This window comes from Tyto alba, unplaced genomic scaffold (assembly GCF_018691265.1).
Source record: "Tyto alba isolate M040663 unplaced genomic scaffold, T.alba_DEE_v4.0 Super-Scaffold_11, whole genome shotgun sequence".
Lineage (NCBI taxonomy): Eukaryota > Metazoa > Chordata > Aves > Strigiformes > Tytonidae > Tyto > Tyto alba.
Window position 1 is genome coordinate 10,872,538 of NW_024881273.1, and position 14,818 is coordinate 10,887,355.

Genomic DNA, 14,818 nt, shown 5'->3' on the forward strand with positions numbered 1-14,818 from the left:
CCTGAGAGGAAGTAAAATCCTTTGCAGTCTTTTCAATGGATATGTACCCTGCACCGTTCTACCCGCAATATAATTATAGACCAAACAGCACGGGCTTGCAGCAAGGTCCTGAGCCTGCACAGGAGGGACCTTCCCAGCCAGGCCAGAGCACCTGCAACCTGCCTTGGAGACAGTGTCCTGTCTTCTCCTCGCAGGCCGGTGCAAGGCATCAGCAGACACCCGATACAAACACAAATGCTTCTAAGCCTTGACCGCGGGTAGACAATATCCTCATCCTAGCAGGAGGACTGGCCGTGGCTTGTTTCCCCCTTTCAAGAAAGGGGGCAGGGAGAGGCCCACGCAGATCATGATAACAACAACATTAACCCAGATGGTTAGAATGGGAACATCCCTGGGGTACTGCCATCATCACAGTAATATTTCTGATATTCCCCTTTCCTGACATGCCTCAGATGTTGGTGTGAAACCTGCAAGGGTAGATATTTACAGATCAATATGCCATGACATGCCTGGAGCACCAATTTTTTTTTTTTTTCTGTGTCCTTCTCTAGAAGGAACAGTGTAAAGGATCAGCTGTAAAGCACCCCAAAATGCTCATCATTTCAAACTGCATTTAACACTCTTCTTCCTCTCTATACTGAAAAAAGCATTGCAGAAGTTCCTTTAAACCCCTGCATATCCCACTGCTAATCTAAATAGGCCTCATTCCCAAGGAGATTGAAGGGATGTCATAAATCAAAGTTCGACTTTAAACTATAAAAACTCAAGAAGAAGCAGCATCCACTGCTATGCACAAGCAAACAAACAAGCAAACAAACAAAAAAAAAAAAAAAACAAAAACCAACCAAACAAAAACAACAACAACAAAATAAAACATGGTTCCTAAGTAACACAAGCACACACAAATTTTCCTGAAATAGTGCAGGTTGTACGTTCCAGTCTAAATAAATGCCAGTCTCGTGTTTATTCAGCAAGACTAACTCTGTAGCGAGGGATGCTAGTACATGGGACCTTCTGTTCAGATCCAAGCAATGGAGGAAGGACACCAAAGTGTATATAAAATAACCAAGACGAGTAATTTGAGGGATTCTTACCCGTTTATTTTTCCCAGGTTTTTATACCTCATTTCTAATCCCTGTAACGCTGCCTTGCACTCATCAGTTAACTTCACCCTCAGGAGTCTGTCAATCTGCTCGGGAAGAAGGAAGGTTGCTGCCACCAGTTTGTTTTAAAGAGCTATACCCCAATGGATCCAGCCGTTCATCCCAATGGATTCATTCATCCCAATGGATTCCAGACCTTCGAAATCAGAACATTTCTAAACCTGGTAGAGCACTGCCTTCTCCAGCCTCTCCTCAACAATGGGAACCAGAGACCCTTGAGATGCCCCCCGTGGAGAATGCAAGGTCAGTCCTTCCCATTCATCACTCCATCCATATTCTGGGCTCAGCAGACTTTTTTGTATCGCTTCCTAGTCACTGGCATAAAGGACAATTAAAGCAAATATTTTTCAGCCTGCTGCAGAGACAACAATCAGCACGTGCCTCCTAATCCCTCCTTTTGTTTGCCATCTTCACCTGTTTCCCATCTTCCTGCTTACATATCCAGGTCTTTCCTTCAACCTTGCTTTGAGATCATAGTTTTTTCTGTTTGCAGGTGCTCACGTGCACAGATGCCCAATCCCCTCATGTTTCAAAGCTTCATTGTCCATGACGTTTTTTCTCTTCTGTTTTGAACTCTCTTCCCCTGTTATTAATTCCTGTATTTTCTTTCTCTTCTGTTTCAAATTTATTCTCTCCATCCCACTTCTGTCTTTCTAATTCTTTCTTACTATCTTTTGAGGGCAGGTTTTAAAACAAAGATCCTGCTGCTGCTTACCTAGAGGTGCAGTCAACAAGGCTTAACTGCTTTATTCTGCAGACTCTGAAAGTGAGCAAACCCACGTGGAAACAACCAAAACCCCGCCAAGATCCCTGCTCTCATCTCAAAACCCACCAAATTCACTCCGAAGATATATACACACTCCACTGACCCAACAGATAGAAAGGTACTGCTGCTGCGGGAGTAGTCTCTGGTATCCTAATATAACCTCAGGATAAATCTAAATGCTCATTCCCATTAATACGTAACCAGTGAAAAGGGATAATGTATATCACTGAACACATATGTACACACATCCACATATGTGGAAATACAAGGAAGAGTTTTCTTGCTTCTCTGTCCTTCATTCAAGATTTTTCTACGAGCTTGGCCTACCTTGTCCTGCCCAGCTACTGATGCTGCTCTATTAAATGCATATGGGATCCTGTCTGAAAACTCGGGTTTTAAGCAGCTGCCCCAGGTGAACTGTTAAGCAAGTATTAGTGCAGCAAAAATACAAACCCAGTCCAACAACGAAGAGAAACATCCCTTTGCAAATAAAACTCATGGGTGAAATAAGTGGTGGAACTGAAGGCTTCCCACACAGAGCACAGCCCCCCGGCAGCCCCAGCTGCCCGCCCTGCCACTCCGCTGCCGCTCCGCAAGTCCACAGCTTTGAGCCAAAGGCTCAGGCAACACCAGATACCCCTTCTCATACAGCACAACCAACTGCAGGCTTTACAGCTTAATCAAACCTCTCAAAGTTCATGCTTACCCCAAAAAAGCGAGGACCCCGTAAGGTGAAGAAGGTCTGTGCAAGGCAGCTGGCACTGTCACCCTGGGAAAGGGGGTCTCGGCCAGCCCTGCACAGCTAGCACACAGACTGAGGGAGGAGCGTGCCTCTGAGCCTCTCCCACGTAGCGTAGCCTTGACTCTGCAGGCTTCAAGGCACTTTGGTCCAAGTTAGCAACACAATTTAAGCATTAAAAACCCTACTTAAATAAATTAAGCACCTGCTTGTAGTTAATTTGTGCTACAGGGTTCCTACAGCAAAGCTGACAAAGCCAATAGAGGGAGAATGGGATGAGCAATCAAACAAGCAAGCAGCGGTGGAGCCATCAGATCTCCTCCCAGGGACTTTGTTGGGGCTTGGACCCTCCACGTGGTGCATTTCAGAGCCACAAAATCCAGCTAAAAGAAGGGTTGATGCTGATTTCTCTTCTGACTTTGGACCTCTGCCTCCCCTCCCCAGTATGCCCGTTTGCTTTTCCAGAGGACATTTGCAGCAATGACCTCTGTTCCATTATGCCTTATATTTTCGCTTGCTTTCTTCCATCATGAATCATTAACAATCCTCATTTATCATCATATACTCATTATTCTTCAAATTAAAATAATAAAGGAAATTGTGCTGAAGCTTCAGTGTTGCTTTTTTCAAAAAACTCAAACTATCCCACAGAAAAGTATGCACTTTATACTAAAAAGGAAAAGAAAAAAGGTAAAGCATGGTTGAATATTGAGCCTACCAACTTTCTACACTGCCCTTTTTATGTCTGACAACAAAGAGGCGTGAATGCTATCAAGTCACACACAGGTACTGGCAACACGATCCTGCTTTGTACCACTTTTCAGCTAGGTGCTCATTTTAATACAACACAAGCTGCCACGCAATTAAAAAGGCCCCAAAACAAAAGGCTGTATAAAAAACTGTTAATATACCTGACTACCCTAATCTTTAACCTTTAACAATGAACAAGGCACCAACATTGAGCTACTTTTGCAATGTGTCAAATTTAAAAGCAAACAGTCCCCCACACCCCATTAAAAACCCGCCCCGCAGTGACATTTTCTACATACTATATATTACGAATGTGTCCCAAGGCACGGCAGACTGCGAGCAGTGTTTCATGGCTCCCTTTGCCATCCGCGCCGACATTCACAACAGCGAAGCCCTTCCTCGGCACAGCTGCATTTAAAGCAAAAAAAAAAAAAAAAAAAAAAAGGGGGGGCCTGCCTTACCACTAGGCAATTAACAACTGAAGGGGGGAAAAAAAAAAAAATAATACATAACTAGTCGGCAAGACAAAGCACCTTCGCAATCCGTGGCCTTACCTGCTGGGAAGGCAGAGGCGCAGAGGGAGCGCTCCCAGCAGCAGCACCCTCGGCGCGGCCCTTTGCAGCGCACAGCTGGCAAGCGCGGGGGCTCCATGCTGCCGGAGCCTCCGGCGCGGGGATAAACCGGCCAGGAGACAACCCGCCGCTGCGTGCCGCGGAGCCACTTCAGTTTAGAGGCATTTTGTCCGAGGCAGTCTTTAGGAAACCCCAATGGAGTGAAGAATCAGCAGTAAAAACCTCCTAGGGAAAGCCTGGCGGGATGCGTACCTCTGTCTGGCCGTGTTGGGTATTTAGATTTCCCATCAAGGATTTTGGAGGCCTACACGGGCGCGTCCACGCGCTCCCCACCACGGGAGGTGGCGAGGAGCAAGCTCAAAGGCAGCAGCATCCTCCCAGCACGCCACGGCTCCATCCCATCGTGGACTGGGCTGGGAGGGGAAGCGAGGAGCCGGGGTGCTGCGCCGCTCCCAGAGCCTGGCGGGGGGAAGGAGGTGAATCGAGGAGAGCAGGGATAGTTTTTAAGTGCTCTCGATCATTCCTCGGAATAAAATAAAAAAAATTACTCATCGAACGATTAAAATGTGCAAACATTTTGCTTGGTGTTCCGACTGCCACATTTAATATTTCAAACAACATCCAGGCCAATATTGTTGCTTAATTTAACATAACTGGATCCCGAATGCATTTCTAACAGATTAAACCACAGAAATATCCACATGTTTTAATGAGGATTTGGCACTACTCAGAGCCAAACAGATTTTAGCAATATTTTTGGACTACAAATTCTTTCATAAGAAAAGAAAGCCCACTGGTAATGGATCTGCATTCCCTAAATTTCAAGATTTTTTTGGATTTAAGTGCAAATTGAAAAACCTAAATATTTAGTGCCATTATAATTCAAGCAACATCTGGACAATTTTCTTTGCCTCGGAAAAGATTTTAGCCAGCTTTGCAGAGGCTCAGTCCATGTTGCTCAGGCAGAATGGCTCCTTTTACATTTGCATGCTTCACTCAGATTCTGTAGTTTCTATGCCAACAAGCATTTGTAACTCTTTAAAAAGCACATTTGGAAGAGAGGGGAGATGGAAGATTCGAAATGTGATAAAGATTTTTTTGTTTGGGGTTTTTTTTTGTTGTTGTTGTCCCTCAAATCTAAATCATCCATTCTTCATTTTTTTCTGAGTCCTGGAAACCTCAGAAAGGCCCAATAAGCATCATCTCAGCCATGCCAACTCTTCCACCTGCTTCAAAATGCAGCAGTGACTCAGAAAGAAGAAAGTTTGTTCAGTCAATCTGATGTATCAAAATACATGTACACACATACTCGCATAAATATATATAGTTATATATATATAAATCCAGACAAAGAATCAATAGCAAGCGTCTATTGGTGTCTCTTCAGACAATAGCTCTGTGGGGAAACCAACAAATCTGCAGTGCTGAGAAATGAGCCCTCCAGACATACCCCAGCCCAGCCCCAACAGGCCAGTGAAACTCCGTGCAAATTTATGTGGCCATCTAGTACTGCAGCGCACAGGGCCTGTACAAGTATCCAAATCCCAAGGAAAAGTAAACAGAGACAAGCAGCTAGTCTTGACCTGTCACTCAAAATCCAGCAGTTTGATTTTTAACCAGATTTTTGGAAGCAACACCTCCTCCTTCCTCCCCACCCCCCGTTCCAGACCTCACAGATGGCTCTAATTTTATAGTTAACACTTGTGCTCAGCGCTGTGACGTTATAGGTGCATGGAGACAAAGAAAACCACAACCACGAAAAAGCAAAATAAAGCATTCAAAGCAAGCAATACCACCGATCTTACAAAACCAAGAGAAGAAGATATATTTTTTTAATACAGATGCAGCCTACTAGACACATGGTCACTGTGAATTCTTCTTCCACCTGAAGTTCACACACAGGACCTAGCGATTCCTTTGGAGCTGCCATCTGGAGAATGCCAGCTCATCACAAAGGTGCCCACCAGAAAAACCAGTCAGCCCAGGCTGCTCCACAGCACAGACAGTCGAAACAAGTTGTTCACACCAAAAGGCAGGACTACAAGGGTGTTTCCTGGGGGAGCTGCTCACCAGGAGGAGCTGAACAGGCAGCACAAGCAGAGTAGCATCGCCTGCTTCTTATGATTTTCTTGTCCATGAGCTCCGGAGGATGAAAGACCAGAGCATACAGTGATACTGCCAGCACTAAACATTCATTTACAGGCTCATCGTTAACGGTGGAGATCTGTCAGTCCCTTCAGTCCACCTCCGTTGTGTATGTAATATATGTGCTGATGTGCTGGGAAGGGAGAGGAAGGAAAGACTGTTGATGCTGTGCAATAATCAATCCTAACCACAAGACCAAGAGAAAATACTCTTGAGGACCTGAATATGATAATCTTCTCTTACTTCAGCTAGACAGGGGATACAGAGGAAGGAAGATTGGACTCCCTTAGCCGAAGCAAAACACTTAATGCGCTGCTATTCTGGCAGGGCACCGGTTCCTTCCCTCCCTGCACAATCATAGATGATGCAGTGCACCAGACAACTGATTTCATCAGCAACCCGGGATTTGTTTTTGCAAGCAGGGATCAGGATGAGATCCAGGAAGGGCAAAAACTCTCTCAGGGAACAGGACACATAAGATTATCAGTATAGTGATGGGCAGCTAAAAAATTTTTTTAATTTTCAAAAGCAGCATTGTCTCACGGGACTAGTAACAGCTCCCAGCTAACAAACAGAGTTACTTCTGCAAAGAGCCATGAAAAGATCAGGAGAAAAGGCTATGTCTGTAAAACTCTTCTCATTTGAAAAAGGCTTGTAGGTCACTTCCCAGCACATGAAATGCCGGGAGCATGAGGAAGGTGCCTTAGAAAAATACAGCCACTTTTCCAGTCTTTGCTGTGCTGTAGGAAGGGGCACACGTTCTCCTCTAGCACAGCTCCCATCCTCTGATGTTCCCTGCCACGATTTCACAACCTCTGCTATTTCAAAAGCCCTTCTGGTAACCATGCCAGCAAGCATGGAGCTATTTTACACAAGATTGTGTGACTGATAAAGTCAGGCTTCTCCCTCCACATCATGCATACGCAGTTTATGCTGCCTACAGATCAGGACCATAACCACTGTAAATTAGAGTATTTTCACCTACTTCAATTAACTGTATGGGTTTGTGCTAGCTGGAAAGACAACTCTATCTGTGATTTAAGAGACTGAGCCTAAAATATTGAAATCAGCAGCAGCTTTCAACAGACAGAAGGTGGCCACCCGAGTGTTCTCTGTATGGGATAACTTCTTCCACACTATGCGCAACAAGACAAGTGCACCAACAGCAAGAAACAGCAATCCATACCAACTACAGAACAAACAAAACTGGGGGGTTTTACACCGCAGCCTACACCTACACCCCGCCAGGACTTCTGAACAGGGAAGAGAGATGTCTCCTATTAAGAGGAAGGAGAATCATTCGAAATCAATCTTTGGCAAAATCAAAGTCTGCCGGGACTCTTGCTAATGAATTCCCCTGCCAGATTTATGATGTTTAACAGAAAACAAAAGATTGTTATATGCATGGCTCAGCCAGTGAGACCGGTGGAGGACATTCACACACCTGGTTTTATGAGCCCTAAGCCGGCTCTAACCAGGAAAGAGTCTGTCTCCCTCCCTCCCTCCCTCCCTCCCTCCCTCCCCTGTACTAAGGGACATTTGGGCAATGAACCGCTGTCTCACCTGGGTACTGTAGTCCCCTAGAGTTGGGTGGTATTAAGATACCTCCATTGTTCTTCTGCTTGAGATGGCCGCACAAAACTCTGGCTGTAAATGCAACAGATGATCACATGTGCTCCTCAGCTAATGGAAATACCCAGGGGCCATGGGTCCTTTGTGCCGAGCCTTCTCCCAGTGGGTCCCTTATGGGATTACTGCAGCAGCCAAGTAAGACAAATTACTATTAGCTGGACTAAGTGCTACAGAAAGATCATGAAAATGAATTAACTCCTACCCTTCTCTAGTCTGTGATGGATTACACTCTGCTCCTTTGGAGCAATTTCACATAAGGGGAGAGGGAAACATACGACAGATATGAAGAATTTATTGCCATGTGGTTTCTTGTGTTGAAACACAGCACTGAAGCTGTCCCCAACTCCTCCAGTCATGCTGGGAGATGAGGAAAGAGCCAGGGCCACATCCAGGTCTGGTGCCAGCACCTTTTCCCTTAATACAGTGGAGATGAGCTCCATCTCTCCTGTCCCTACACCTGGGAGCCCACACCTGGATGGCCAATGCTTATAGGGACATGAATGACAGGGCAACAAACCCTTTTCCTTACACAAGACTCTTGATTTTAACGCACTGTGCTTTTTCTCTTCACCCACCTGCAGCACAATCCCCCATTGGAAGCACAGCCACCCCCAGCTCCAAGTTTTTATGTCTTTCTCAAAGCTTGTTGGAAAAAAACAGGAAAGAAAAGCAGAGGGCAGATTCACCACTCCCCTGATGCTTGTCTAGATCTGGAGCTGTGCCACTGCTTCCACACCAGTTTCACCAGCGTGCCCTGAACGTGTAGCCTGGTATAAAAAATAAATGTGTTAGCTGATAAAATATGAAACTCCCTTCCTCAACCAACGCACCCACAAAAGCTCTAATTTAGCTCTGAGATGCATCACTGAATATTATATCACATTTGAGCCTTTTAAGGAAGCATTCCAGCATTTTCCCAAATTAATCAGGTAACTTTATTTTCAGCCAGACAAAGTTAAAAATAGCCAAGAACCAGGTAGGTGTCGGTGAAAAGCTCTTGCAGGGAAATTCTTGTCCCATCACACCTGTAAGGAAGGAAGTCCTTGCCCACCTCCAGGCACTGAAATGCAGCAAAGCCACCTTCCCTGCAAACAACCACAGCGAAGCCCAAGGACAACGCTCCCCATTAATGCCAGATAATTTTAGGGCTTCAATTGCAAGCAGTCCATACTGCTAGTAAAATCCTACATAAGACTTGCACTATCTACCACAGCAGGCTTGACCCCATTTGAACATGCAGAAGCAAAAAAAGAAAACCCTCATAATCCTACAGAACACAGAGCAAATAGCACTCTCTGGGACTACTTGAATACCACCCTATTAAAATACAAACATGTTCCTACAGTAGCTCAATGATTGTAAATATTCACCATCTTTTCATTTCAGGTTTTAAGCACTTTGCCTGGCAACTGTCTGAAGGGCAAATCATTATGGAAATAGGAAGACAATTAATTTTCCTTTATTCTGGAAGAGAGGATTATTAGAATAAATAAAATAATCAGCTTAGACAAGAGCACAATTCACAACTTATGAAAAACAGAGGACTTTTTTTCATTTTTCTTTCCAAAGAAAAGATTTTCTTGGATGGAGTTTGCCAGGCAAGTGCAGAAGTTTTGGAGTTAAATAACCTTGGAGTGCTAACTCACAAAAAACTCCCTATATGCCATCAACAGGAGGAGGGCTGTCATTTCAGATACTCTTGGAGCCACATTTTTTGTTCATTTAATATAGCAATTTAGAATGCCCTCCAAAAACAGATACAAAGGCTACTTCCCAGTCTCATTTTATACAGAGGTAAATCTGAAGCAGCCCCAGGCTCGCCCCCCGTCCCAGCAGGAAGCGTCACAGGAGTAAGAGCAGCCACAGCACCGGGCACTGACAACTGCAGGTCACTGCTTTTTAGGGTCAGGTCCCCTCTGCATCCAAGGCTCTGCCCCCAATAAATCCCCACTGAGTCTGTTGAGAATAATGAATTTATCTGGATTTTGAGCACTGTAGAAGATATTGGAACCAGCTGCAACAAAAAGCAAAGGAAGGTTACGTGTTAATGCTTGCTGATGAATGCGAAGGCACAGAGCGGCTGTCGAATCTATGCCACAATTTAACGCCAGCTTGTAGCACTAGATGCTCAGCATCATGATTAATATGGCTAAAGAAGTATCTGATACAGTGACATGCATGTATATGTACATATATGAATTAAGTTAAAGGTAAGGCATGTAACCCCCAAGCCCCAGTGGGAGAAGTGAACAAGAGGAAAAGGAGAGCCTTCAAGTTCATATGAGCAAGAGATTAAGTTATTATTTACTAAGAAAAATTTGGGATACCTTGGTAAGAACTGCACAGTTATTTCTGAAAGACTCCTCTGATAATCAGTGTGAGTTATAAAAATAGTATGGAAACTGTGGTTCAAGGTTGCCACAGCCTCGAAAAAGAAACAGAGATAATTGATGGAGGCACAGATTCCTGGGAACACTAAGGACTATAAAAGTACTGAGAAATCAAATTGATGATCTGGAAAATAAGATGAGATTAAGAATGATCAGGTTAGTGGGGGCTCCTGAAGGAGCAGAAGTGGGAGAAAGCAGACTTTTAGTTTGCAGTGGATTATTCATCCCTAACCTCCTTAATAATTTCAACTGTTCGTATTGTGTCCCAGTGAGCCGCGTCCCCAGACAGGCCAGTTACGCAGTGCCCCGCACCCCTCCCGGGAAGGAGCTCGCTCGTGCATCAAGGAGCCCACGCATTTAAGCCAGCTCATAAATCTGAGCCTGGTTCCAGGATCCGGCACTGCCCTCCTCCACCGCTGTGACACCAGAGGGAAATGCATGACTCAAAGCTGCTGCCTTTGCTTTCTCCAGCACTGGCTGTACAAACTCCAGGTGCCCGGGCGCAGCCACGTTGCAGCAGCTGGAGGAAGCACCACTGGGAAGAGCTCCCACGTGTACCGGCACCCCTGCCCTTCCCACAGGGAACAGCCATTTCTTCTGTTTGCTTCTCTGGCTGCAAATCACTGTGACAGCAAGTAGGTCACAGACTAGATGGCGCTTGAAGAATCACCTACAGTTCATTTCCTCTTCTTTTCTTTTGAATTTTTTTTTTTTTTTTTAGGAGCTACCAAGTCACTTCACCACCACCTTCAAAACCAGCCTCCTCCAGCACAGCCCCATCCATCCATCCATCCATCCATCCATCCATCCATCCATCCATCCATCCATCCATCCATCCATCCCTCACAGCCCTCTCCTCCTCCAACTGCCATGCTCACAGCCCTGTCTCCTGCGTTTCTGCTCTCTCCCTGCTCTGTTTAATTCCATCTTTCCCCTGCAGGTGGATGCGGGTCTTTAAAGCAGGATTTTTCCTCCATCTTTCCTTTCACCACAGACCATATTTTTCCAAGCATAACGTACCGCATTGTATTGCTTTGCTAACACTCCGAAGCTCAAACCTATGTCCTCCACACTGATCAATTCATTAAGCCTTATCCACCACAGGAATATAGTTAATTCTACTAATTTCACAACCAGGTTAAAAAAATGCAGCTCCTTCCCCCATGCCTGTAACTTTACTTACTAATCCTCAGGGAGCAGGGGGGTAGGGAGTCCCCTTTGCCAGCTGCTGCTTTCAGGCTTGCTCCGGTCCCCTCTCCCAGCAGGGCTCCATCAGCCTCCCAGGGCTCCCACGGGCTCTGCCGGCGAGAAACCGCAAGGCCCTTCCCTGCTTCACCCAGGACGTGCAGAGAAGGGCTCAGGACAGAGGGAGAGCACTGTGAAAGGGCACGAAGCAAGGCCGCAGCAGCAAGGAGCTAGTTCAGGATGTTAAGGAAGCTGAAATGCAGCCATAAGCTGGACTTCAAAATGGCCAGGAAGGCGGGAGAGCAGGAGATAAAACTCCTCCTCTAAAGTGACTCTTGGTAAGGCATGAAGGTGGAGAAATGCTGCGTGTTACAAGAAAACCCTTCCACACAACGTCACAGCAGAAAGAGGATTCATCACAGCAAATAATTACAAGGTTTATATCATAATGTCTGGTTTTAAAGTCATTGCCAATTGACTGAAGGTTGGCTGAAGCAGTTAGAAGGGAGAGAAGCAACGACACGAGGCTTTGAAGTGGTCATTATTTGATTATTAAAGACTGGGACTTCAGTGCTCTGGATTACCCAATACAGTAACTTTCTCCTGCCTGTGATTGCCAGTATTGTGTAGAGTTTCTTCAGATACACGTGTAAGATTCAGTTCCATTTTGTTCTTTCTGTTTTGAATACAGTCCATGGCTGCTACGATAGCAAAGAGGTGAGCAAGGCCCAAATTCAGGTTTCGGTTCCTCCACTGAACAAAGTTGTGCTGATGGAGAAAGAGACAAAACTGGCCATGCAGGCAGAATTTTGCACAGAAATGTAAAGAGGGGGGCCTCTAAATTCAGGCAATGAATCCTCCCGAACAGCTCAAGCTACCCATCTCAATAAAAGGATCCAGGAGTCCCCGGCACTGCATGCCCTGCACGCACCCCAGGCCACACAGCCCCACGTGCGCTGCCCCACGGCGTGTGGGAGCTAAACACCCGGCGTGATGGTTCTGGGTGGGATGACACCTCTGCTCTCCCCAGCTGACTCCAGCCTAAGCACTGGCTGTTTCCCCCTCCACCGGCACCCCGGTTCCCCACAGGCTGCTGGGGTTCACAGCCTGCCTTGCAGCAGACATCGCACCCCCGTCAGCAGGCTGAGAGCTGCCCGGGCTGAGGAACCGACCTCCGCTCGGTTCGGCCATCCCGGGGGGCTGGGGGGCTCGCACGAGGAGCGAGGTGCCCGCTCCCTGGGAACACCCCAGCAGGGATCTGCAGAGCGACTCCGGCAGAGCCCAACAACACACCTGCAAACTTTAAACCAAGCAGAAATTCAGTTTGGATGTAGCTGTTTTTTCCCTTCAGACTTATCAGTTCCAGGGCTTGCTGGAGAGGCGCTGAATGTCTTCTCGGCAGAGAAGAAGAGCCCTGCGCAGGAGGGAAGCAGCTGTGGGCTGAGGATGTCACAAAAGCTGCTCCGATCCAGAGGCACAGAGTCCCCAGGCCACAAAAGGCTTGGTAAGGCTGAAGCACGGTGCTCTATGCTCAAGGCTCTCCTCAGCCACTGAAAATAGCTCATTTTCTCCATTTTACTCTAAAACAAGAAGAGGAGGAGGGCTTTACTCTCTGGCTTTGAACCAAAAGGCATGGCACTAAGGAAACAGTGTCACCTTTGTCCTTTTGCTGAGCCTCTCCCTGTTTTCTGGTGCCAGAGATGCCCGCGCGGGTACTAAGACCGAAGGAAAAAGCTTAAAGCTGGTTCAAACCATTTTAGGGATGAACCAAACTTGATTCCTTTTTCCAGTGAGGTTGCAATCAAGAATGAGAAGATGGATCCAGGTTCCCTAAAGTCATGCACTGCAAAAGGGAAAGACAGTGATGACCAGTAAATACTGGGGCAGAGCAGCTCATTTCAGCGTACGGACCAGTCCTGGTGCCATGGGACCTCTGGGTCCCATACTGGTAAAGCAGCTCCCCACCTACGCACTTTAGGTGAAAGATGTATTTTTGTTACAACCTGATCATAAATTTTAAGATTTAACTTTCTTGCTTTTACCTTTGCTTTTCAAAAAATGATTTCCCAGCCCTTCATCCAAATGCACTTTAACTAGAATTTGATCTTTTTCCTCCAAACTGAAAACCCCTTGTCATGGTGACAGATATGCCGCTGGCATAAGATAAAAATCTTAAATAGAAACACTCATCCACCACTGAGAAACATGCAACACCACTGGATCCCAACAGAACCACGGTCCTCCAAGAGACGAGTCTTTGTTCTCACAATATCTAAAACAGTATTCTGAAAACAACATTCCACCCTATATAGATTTATATAGCTATATCTCTATTATTTTCCTTACACCCACTAAAACGAAGATATAATTAACCCATACTCAATAGAAATTACATTGATTTTGAAACAGCAAGAAACAATCTATTTGCATTTGGTAGCTAATTATTCCCCCTACGCACACAGCCATCAATGTTCCCTGAAACCATCCACAGAACAGACAATCTGTGCTAGCCAGAGTTTCTGGAAAGGAGGGGAAAAGGAGGGACTAAGCAAAAAACCTAAACATTGGGGTGGCAAAATTTTCTTCAAATACACAGCATCTCAAGCTCAGCCAAGTCTGTAATAGAATTGCCCTTCTGAACTCATCCGACAGCATTAGCATCCACCTGTGTATCACATGTAAGCTGACAGCTACCACAGGATGAATCTAGTGGGAGCCACTGACATTTGCAAAATTATCGAATTATTATTCCCTTCTTCACACCACTCCAAGGAAATACGAAGCCATTTTCCAGTACACATCATTGCAAACAGATCCTGCTGCCATTGGACATAAATTTAACACCAGGTAACACCAGGACTACTGTCATAGCCATGCAACACATGAATTTTCAGTGGCACGGGCAGAGTTGCATCTATTATTATTCACTCCTCGAAGGAGGAAGGGTGTGCCCTTCTTCCACTCGTACACAGTCCTGAGACTTGCTGAGGAGTGATCTCTCACAACTCGAGCTTGAGGGGAGCAATTCATTCCAGTTAGGTACATAACACTCAAAATGATGCCCTTCCCTGCCCCCCACAAGCCAGGCAAGTTTTGCTGACAGTTCACCTCCGTTTCCTCATCATTCAGAAGGATTAGCTCGTCGTTTCTAAGAGGTAAAGATGCAAGCCATGGTTAGTGAGCACAGCCTCTCCCAGCTCAAGCACTGAGCTGAATCAGCCTGAGAAAAATCAAGCCACCCAGGTATTTCTGCTTGACGTCCTGGGAGCCCCCAGGTTGGCCCTCCATCGCTTGTGCTGTGAGTATTTGAAGGAAGCTGATACAAAGCATCAAGGGCAGTAAATCACATCCTCCTTCACCCACGCTTTCTGGAGGCGAGTAGATAAAATGCTGTTCACTCACTAGGAACTAAGAGAGGTTTTCCTTCCTCCAGGATGCACCCGCAAAGCAGCAACTGGGAAGGAAGGAGCTCAGTT

At 45.9% G+C, this 14,818-nt stretch overlaps 1 protein-coding gene across 6 annotated transcripts in view; it reads right to left on the reverse strand.

Annotated features, from left to right (window-relative positions):
• Positions 1 to 14,818, reverse strand: part of EHMT1 (euchromatic histone lysine methyltransferase 1) — a 121,636-nt gene that overhangs the window by 85,677 nt on the left and 21,141 nt on the right. The window lies entirely within an intron of this gene.